Source organism: Zea mays, chromosome 2, assembly GCF_902167145.1.
Source record: "Zea mays cultivar B73 chromosome 2, Zm-B73-REFERENCE-NAM-5.0, whole genome shotgun sequence".
Lineage (NCBI taxonomy): Eukaryota > Viridiplantae > Streptophyta > Magnoliopsida > Poales > Poaceae > Zea > Zea mays.
In genome coordinates this window covers 26,615,688-26,624,853 of record NC_050097.1, presented here as the reverse complement: position 1 = coordinate 26,624,853, position 9,166 = coordinate 26,615,688, and positions in this window count along the sequence as shown.

Here is a 9,166-nt window from a genome sequence, read left to right as displayed (position 1 = left end):
CAGTCAGCACGGCTTTGATACCACTTATGTCACACCCAGTTTTAGAAGGCAAACCGAATGCGAACCATGTACGTGCCAGGATCAGTTATTCACGTACACAGCAGTTACATAACATGGACATCATCACACAGTGCTCAAATAGTATTAAAAAGGGAAATAATAGTCGATTACATCATACGTTTGAGACATCCATATAGTCCTTACAATAAATCAAAGTGCGGAAAAGAAACGTAGATAAACGCGGCCTTCACAGGCAGCCGACTGGGGGTTGCCGCTAACCCACGCCTAGAACTCGTCGTAGTCTTGGAACTCCTGAAGGTCTCCTTCCACAGATTCATCTTCTCCTGAGCAGTGGTTGCAATGCTGACAACCTGGAGATGGGGGGTTTGGTGTGTAGAGCAAGGGTGAGTACACATCAACATACTCAGCAAGTATCCTGTTTGGCTGTAGTGGACTAGCTTTATGTGGGGATAAGTCAAGCAGTTGCTTTTAGTTAGTCAGATTATTATTTACTAATAGAAGGCCAGGTTTTAGCATTAACCCAAGTTATTAGCCCGATGTACCCTTTCCAAACGGAAAGAATACCACTTACCAGCACCATAGTCATATCCAGAACCATCGATCTCATAGCCACCTGTACCATAATGTCTCTGATCAAGTACCACTAATCACTGGAGCTCCCTTGGCCGCTCATAACCGCGAGCACGGCTGATATATCAGTTTTCAAACACTCTGCAGAGGTTGTGCACTTTACCCACAAGCCGTGATTCCCTTTCTGCCCGGAGAGAGCTACTCCCCATTGACCACTACCTAGGTGGCCTAGCAGGGCATCACTACGTAGCCTTTACAAAGATTCCTCGGGGTTGTAGCCGCCCGTTAGGTTTCCTAAATGCACCGCACTCCTCCCCAAGGGGCGAACCCAAACTTGGCAGAGCGAGCCGCATACACCGAGCCCCATTGACGGCACAACGGCTAAGCGAACTACACCCCGGATCCTCTAATTATTCAGCTAAGGGCATCCCATTCCATACTCATGGTTGCACTGTTTTCCCGGGCGGTCATCCATAGAACAGGTCCTTACGGAGAGGCACTCGAGAAACCGCTCGAGCCCCCTTGAAGACCACAAGTATAACATCATCATAAGAGAGGGGAAAACAGTGTATCATAGATAATCTCATCATGTTCATTGATTAGAGTTAAGCAATAGCATAAAGCTAAGCAATAATAATCCAACCCAAATAGGTAAACAAGGACATGGATAACAAAGCTAGTCAATCCTTAGGCATAAATGTGTAAAGCGGGAGGTGAATTAAAGAATGGATAGGACAGAGATAGGTCAAGGGACACTTGCCTCCACCAACCGACTGCTGCTCAGGGGCTTCTCCTGCGAGTTCCTCGGGCTCTTCAACCGGGTCGTTCTCTATGCGATTGCAAGCATACATACATCCATCCATTCAAATTAGGGAACAAACAGTACACCATACAAGAGAACAAATGAAGTAAATATGCATAGAATATCACATACGATAATGAACTTACCATGGTTAGAAAGAAATGAGAAAAGGTCTCGCGAGAGTTAAAGCTTATGCCCGAAACGCACTACGGGTAAACAAATGACTAAACGTCACGTGCTCTAGTTCCAATTGGTTCTAACAAAAGAATTAGCTACATGCACTAATGTAAACGTGACCACTTTTAGTAGATTATCATTGAATGAGATAGATGATTAGCTATACAAATTAAACTAACGTAACCAATTTCCAAATTGAGACTCTTATCTTATTAATATAAACACGTGATTAGCGCACATAGGACACGAGGGGGGGTAGACGGGGCGTCTGGGGGTAGACGGGGCACGACGGGTCGTGCCAAGGCACGCGCACTACGCGAGCACGCGCGCGAGGCCGCACGCACACGCCACGAACTAGTCGTGCGCACTTCGGGGCCGAGCACTAGCCGAGCTCAAAGCCGCGCGCTAAAGGCACGCTGGGCCGAGCTCGAGGCCACGCCGGGGCCGTCACGACGCGAGCAAGGCACGGCGGGGCGAGAGGGCAAGCGCGCCGGGGCAAGCGAGCACGGGTAGGCGAGGACGCGGCCGGGCGAAGACACGGCCGGGCGAGGCCGGGCGCGGGGGCGGGCGGAGCTCGCCAGAGCGGGGCCGGGCGCGAGCCCGGGGCGGCGCGCCGGCCGAGCGGGGCCGAGCGAGCGCGGGGAGGGCAGCCGGCGGCGGGGCCGAGCGCGGCTCGCCGGGGGCGGCCGGGCACGGGGCCGAGCGCGGCTCGCCGGGGGCGGCCGGGCACGGGGCGGCGCAGGTCGCCGGGGCGGCCATGGATCCGGGCCGAGCGGGCGCGGGGAGGGCGGCCGGGGCCGGGCGGGCGCAGGACAAGGCCGGGCGCGGCGGGGCGCGGCCGCGGCGGGGCGAGGCGGGCTCGCCGGAGCGAGGCTGGGCGAGGGCGGGGAAGGGGCGCGAAAGGGGCAGACGGGCCCGAGCGGCGCGGGGAGGGCGGGCGCGGCTGGGCGCGGGGCTCGCCGGAGCGGCCGGGGGCGGGGCCAAGCGAGGCGAGGCGGCCGAGGCCGGGGGCGGCCGGGCCGGGCTCGCTGGAGAGCGGCGCGGCGAGGGCGGGCGCCGGGGTGGCCGAGCCGAGCGGCAGGGCGGGCGAGGTCGGGGCCGGGGCCGAGCTCGCCGTGGCCGGGCGCGACGGGGCGTGGGGAGGGCGTCGGAGGGAGGGGAGGGAGGAGGGAGGGGGAGGGAGGAGGGAGGGCCTCACCGGAGGGGAGGACGGCGGCGGCGGCGCCGGGGAGGGGCGGTGGCGGCGCGGGGGAGGGGCGGCGGTGGCTAGGGTTAGGGTTTAGGTTGAGGGAGAGAGAGAGGGATGACGGGCGGGGCCCGCGAGGAGAATTTTTGGGAAAAAGAAAAGGGGAGGGGGCGGTTGGGCCGGCTGGGCCCAAAAGGGGGGAGGGGGCGCGCGGCTGGGCCGCCAGGCCGGCCCACGGCGGGGGAGGGTGGCTGGGCCGCCGCGGGGCCCACGCGGGAAGGGGGGGCGGCTGGGACGCATGGGCCAAGGGGAAGGGGGCGGCTGGGCCAAAAGGGGAGAAGGGGGGAGAGAGAAAAAGAAAAGGCTTTTCTTTTTCTAATTTCCTCAATTTCTTATATGCCTAATTCTCCACTTCACTCAACCACAAACAAAAGAGTGCATAATCCGGCATGATGCAACAAACAAAAATAGTTCTAGGTTTTGCTTACACAAGATGTCGAGCTAATTCTCGCTATATATTCTACCCCCAAATTCAGGGCGTTACAGCCGAGGATAGTGTTCACGGGGTGATCTCGTTGTATTGCTTGGTGGACTCTTGGGTGAGGCGGCCTTGGACCCTCATCATCTTCCTTGTCTTGATTATTGGCATCTCCCCCTTGATCATTGCCCTCCTCTTGAGATGGCTCATCTTCTTGATCTTCATTTTCATCCTCTTGAGCTTGATCCTCATCTTGGGTTGGTGGAGATACTTGCATTGAGGAATATGGTTGATCTTGTGCATGTGGAGGCTCTTCGGATTCCTTAGGACACACATCCCCAATGGACATGTTCCTTAGCGCGACGCATGGAGCCTCTTCATCATCTAGCTCATCAAGATCAACTTGCTCTACTTGAGAGCCGTTAGTCTCATCAAACACAATGTCACAAGAAACTTCAACTAGTCCAGCGGACTTGTTAAAGACTCTATATGCCCTTGTGTTTGAATCATAACCAAGTAAAAAGCCTTCTACAGCCTTAGGAGCAAATTTAGATTTTCTTCCTCTTTTAACAAGAATAAAACATTTGCTACCAAAGACTCTAAAATATGAAACATTGGGCTTTTTACCGATGAGGAGTTCATATGATGTCTTCTTGAGGATTCGGTGAAGGTAGAGACGTTTGATAGCGTAGCAAGCGGTGTTGATTGCTTCCGCCCAAAACCGGTCCGAAGTCTTGTACTCATCAAGCATGGTCCTTGCCATGTCAAGTAGAGTTCTATTCTTCCTCTCCACTACACCATTTTGTTGAGGTGTGTAGGGAGAAGAGAACTCATGCTTGATGCCCTCATCCTCAAGGAAGCCTTCTATTTGTGAGTTCTTGAACTCTGTACCATTGTCGCTTCTAATCTTTTTGATCCTTAAGCCGAACTCATTTTGAGCCCGTCTCAAGAATCCCTTTAAGGTTTCTTGGGTTTGAGATTTATCCTACAAAAAGAACACCCAAGTGAAGCGAGAATAATCATCCATAATTACAAGACAATACTTACTCCTGCCGATGCTTATGTAAGCTATCGGGCTGAATAGATCCATGTGGAGTAGCTCAAGCGGCCTGTCAGTTGTCATGATGTTTTTGTGTGGATGATGAACGCCAACTTGCTTCCTTGCTTGACATGCGCTACAAACCTTGTCTTTCTCAAAATGAACATTTGTTAGTCCCAAAATGTGCTCTCCCTTTAGAAGCTTATGAAGATTCTTCATCCCAACGTGGGCTAGTCGGCGATGCCAGAGCCAACCCATGTTAGTCTTAGCAATTAAGCAAGTGTCGAGTTCAGCTCTATTAAAATCAACTAAGTATAGCTAACCCTCTAACACTCCCTTAAATGCTACTGAATCATCACTTCTTCTAAAGACAGTAACACCTATATCCGTAAAAAGACAATTGTAGCCTATTTTGCATAATTGAGAAACAGAAAGCAAGTTGTAATCTAAAGAATCTACAAGAAAAACATTGGAAATAGAATGGTCAGGTGATATAGCAATTTTACCAAGTCCTTTGACCAAACCTTGATTTGCATCCCCGAATGTGATAGCTCTTTGGGGATCATGGTTTTTCTCATAGGAGGAGAACATCGTTTTCTCCCCTGTCATGTGGTTTGTGCACCCGCTATCAATTATCCAACTTGAGCCCCCGCATGCATAAACCTACAAAACCAATTTAGGCCTTGTTCTTAGGTACCCAAACGGTCTTGGGTCCTTTGACATTAGAAACAAGCACCTTGGGTACCCAAACACAAGTCTTTGATCCCTTGTGTTTGCCCCCAACATATTTGGCAACTATTTTGCCTGATTTGTTAGTTAAAACATATGATGCATCAAACGTCTTAAATGAGATGTTATGTTCATTTGATGCAATAGGAGATTTCTTTTTAGGCAATTTAACATGGGTTGATTGCCTAGAGCTAGATGCCTCACTCTTATACATAAAAGCATGATGAGAGCCAGAGTGAGTCTTCCTAGAATCAATTCTCCTAATTTTGTGTTCGGGATAACCAGCAGGGTATAAAATGTAACCCTCGTTATCCTAAACCATGGGAGTCTTACCCTTAACAAAATTAGACAATTTCTTAGGGGCATTAAGCTTAACATTGTCTCCATGTTGGAAGCCAATGTCATCCTTAATGCCTGGGCGTCTCCCACTATAGAGCATGCTTCTAGCAAATTTAAATTTCTCATATTCTAAGTCATGCTCATTAATTTTAGCACTAAATTGAGCTATGTGATCATTTTGTTATTTAATTAAGGCTAGGTGATCATGAATAGCATCAACATTAATATCTCTACATCTAGTGCAAATAGTAACATGCTCAACGGTAGATGTAGAGGGTTTACAAGTATTTAATTCAACAATCTTAGCATGTAAAATAGCATTCTCATCTCTAAGATTGGAAATAGAAACATTGCAAACATTTAAATCTTTAGCCTTAGCAATTAATTTTTCATTCTCTATTTTAAGGCTTGAGAGAGATGCATTCAAATTGTCAATCTTAGCAATCAAATTAGCATTATCATTTCTAAGATTAACAATTGAATCATCACAACTATCTAACTTCTCAATCTTAGCATTTAATTTAGCGTTCTCATTTCTAAGGTTGGAAATGATATCATGGCAAGTGCTTAGCTCACTAGTTAATTTTTCACACTTTTCTACTTCCTGAGCATAAGCATTTTTAACCTTAACATGCTTCTTATTTTCTTTAATTAAGAAGTCCTCTTGGCTATCCAAGAGTTCATCCTTCTCATGAATAGCACTAATCAATTTATTCAATTTTTCTTTTTGTTGCATGTTTAAGTTGGCAAAAAGGGTGAGCAAATCATCCTCGTCATCACTAGAGCTAGCCTCATCACTAGATGTTGCATATTTAGTGGAGGCTCTAGCTTTTACATTCTTTTTGTCGTCCCTTGCCATGAGGCACTTGTGGCCGACGTTGGGGAAGAGAAGACCCTTGTTGACGGCGATGTTGGCGGCGTCCTCGTCGGAGGAGGAGTCGGTGGAGCTCTCGTCGGAGTCCCACTCCCAACAAACATGGGCATCGCCGCCCTTCTTCTTGTAATACTTCTTCTTCTCCTTCCTTCTCCCCTTCTTGTCGTCGCCCCTGTCACTATCACTTGATAATGGACATTTAGCAATGAAATGACCGGGCTTACCACACTTGTAGCAAACTTTCTTGGAGCGGGGCTTGTAGTCCTTCCCCCTCCTTTGCTTGAGGATTTGGCAAAAGCTTTTGATGATTAAAGCCATCTTCTCATTGTCGAGCTTGGAGGCGTCGATGGGAAGCCTACTTGACGTAGACTCTTCCTTCTTCTCCTCCGTCGCTTTGAAAGCGATGGGTTGCACCTCGGATGTAGAGGTGGCGCCTTGCTCGATGATTTTCTTGGAGCCTTTGATCATTAATTCAAAGCTCACAAATTTTCCTATCACTTCCTCGGGAGACATTAGTTTATATCTTGGATCACCATGAATTAATTGAACTTGAGTAGGATTAAGAAAAACGAGTGATCTAAGAATAACCTTGACCATTTCATGGTCATCCCACTTTGTGCTCTCGAGGTTGCGCACTTGGTTCACCAAGGTCTTGAGCCGATTGTACATCGCTTGTGGCTCTTCCCCTTGATGAAGCATGAAGCGATCGAGCTCCCCCTCGATCGTTTCCCTCTTGGTGATCTTGGTCACCTCGTCTCCTTCGTGCGCGGTTTTTAGCACATCCCAAATTTCCTTGGCACTCTTCAACCCTTGCACCTTATTATACTCCTCTCGACTTAGAGAGGCAAGGAGTATAGTAGTGGCTTGGGAGTTGAAGTACCGGATTTGGGCTACCTCGTCCGAGTCATAGCCTTCATCCCCCACGGATGGTTCCTGCGCACCAAATTCAACAATGTCCCAAATACTAGCGTGGAGTGAGGTTAGATGGTGCCTCATTTTATCACTCCACATACAATAATCTTCATCGTCAAAAACCGGTGGTTTGCCTAGTGGGACGGAAAGTAAAGGGGTACGTTTGGAAATGCGAGGATAGCGTAAGGGGATCTTACTAAACTTCTTGCGCTCATGGCGCTTAGAAGTGACGGAAGGCGTGTCGAAGCCGGAGGTGGAGGGTGACGAAGAATCGGTCTCGTAGTAGACCACTTTCTTCATTTTCTTCTTCTTGTCGCCACTCCGGTGCGACTTCACGCGGGGAGGTGATTCCTCCCTCTTCTTGTTGCCGGACTCTCCCGATGGAGCCTTCCCGTGGCTTGTGGCGGGCTTCTCGCCGGTCATCATCTCCTTCTTGGCGTGAGCTCCCGACATCACTTCGAGCGGTTAGGCTCTTAATGAAGTACCGGGCTCTAATACCAACTGAAAGTCGCCTAGAGGGGGGTGAATAGGCAAATCTGAAATTTATAAACTTTAAGCATAATTACAAGCCTGGGTTAGCGTTAGAAATAAAGTCGAGTCCGAAAGAGAGGACGAAAACAAATCACAAGCGAATAAGAGCAGATGACACGGTGATTTGTTTTACCGAGGTTCGGTTCTTGCAAACATACTCCCCGTTGAGGTGGTCACAAAGACCGGGTCTCTTTCAACCCTTTCCCTCTCTCAAATGGTCACTTAGACCGAGTGAGCTTCCTTCCTTGATTTCCCGGGTCAGTTAGACCCCGCAAGGACCACCACACAATTGGTGTCTCTTGCTTTGCTTACAAGGCTTTGAGAATAAGAATGAGAGAAAGAAGAAAGGCCAACCAAGCAACAAGAACAACAAAAGAACACAAGTCGATCTTCTCACAAGTCCTAAAAACTAGAGTTGAATTGTGGACTTTGATTCGATCGGTGGCTTTGATTTGTGTCTTGGAGTGTTGTGTATTGCTCTTGTATTGAATGAGGAGTAGTGAATGCTTGGATGCCTTGAAGAGTGGTGATTGGGGGTATTTATAGCCCCAACCACAAAAATGGTCGTTGGGGAAGGCTGCTGTCGTATGGCGCACCAGATAGTCCGGTGCGCCAACCATGTCACCCAACCGTTAGGGTTCGACCGTTGGAGCTTCTCACATGTGGGCCATCGGGTCATGTTCACTGTCTGATGCACCATCTGGCGCCTGCTCTGACTTCTGCGCGCGCAGTTGCACTGTTCACTGTTCACTGTAGACTTTTGTAGACGACCGTTGGCGTAGTTAGTCGTTGCTCCGCTGGCACACCGGACAGTCCGGTGCTACACCGGACAGTCCGGTGAATTATAGCGGAGTGGCTCCCAGAAAACCTGAAGCTAGCAAGTTTGAGATGATCCACCCAGGTGCACCGGACACTGTTCGGTGGTGCACCGCACACTGTCCGGTGGCACACCGGACAGTCCGGTGCGCCAGACCAGGGCAGCCTTCGGTTGTCTTTTGCTCTTTTTATTTGAACCCTTTCTTGGACTTTTTATTAGTTTGTGTTGAACCTTTGACACCTGTAGAACTTATAATCTAGAGCAAACTAGTTAGTCCAATTATTTGTGTTGGGCATTTCAACAACAAAATCATTTAGGAAAAGGTTTGAGCCTATTTCCCTTTCACTCTTCGTTCCAAGAGAAGGGCCCGGACTTCCGCAACAGCTTGAAGAAAGGCAGCGCCCTCTCAGCCAGCCTTGAAATGAAGCGGCTAAGGGCGGCTAATGACCCCGTAAGCTTCTGGACGTCCTTGATACGGGCCGAAGGCCTCATTGCCTCAATCGCTTTGATCTTCTCCGGGTTTGCTTCAATGCCTCGGTACGAAACCAGGAACCCCAGCAACTTCCCAGCGGAGACACTAAAGACGCATTTGTCCGGGTTCAGCTTTGTGCGGGTTGCCCGCAGCTTCTCGAAGACCAGGGTTAAGTCTTCCACTAGGACCGACCCTCTCTTAGTCTTGACCATGATGTCA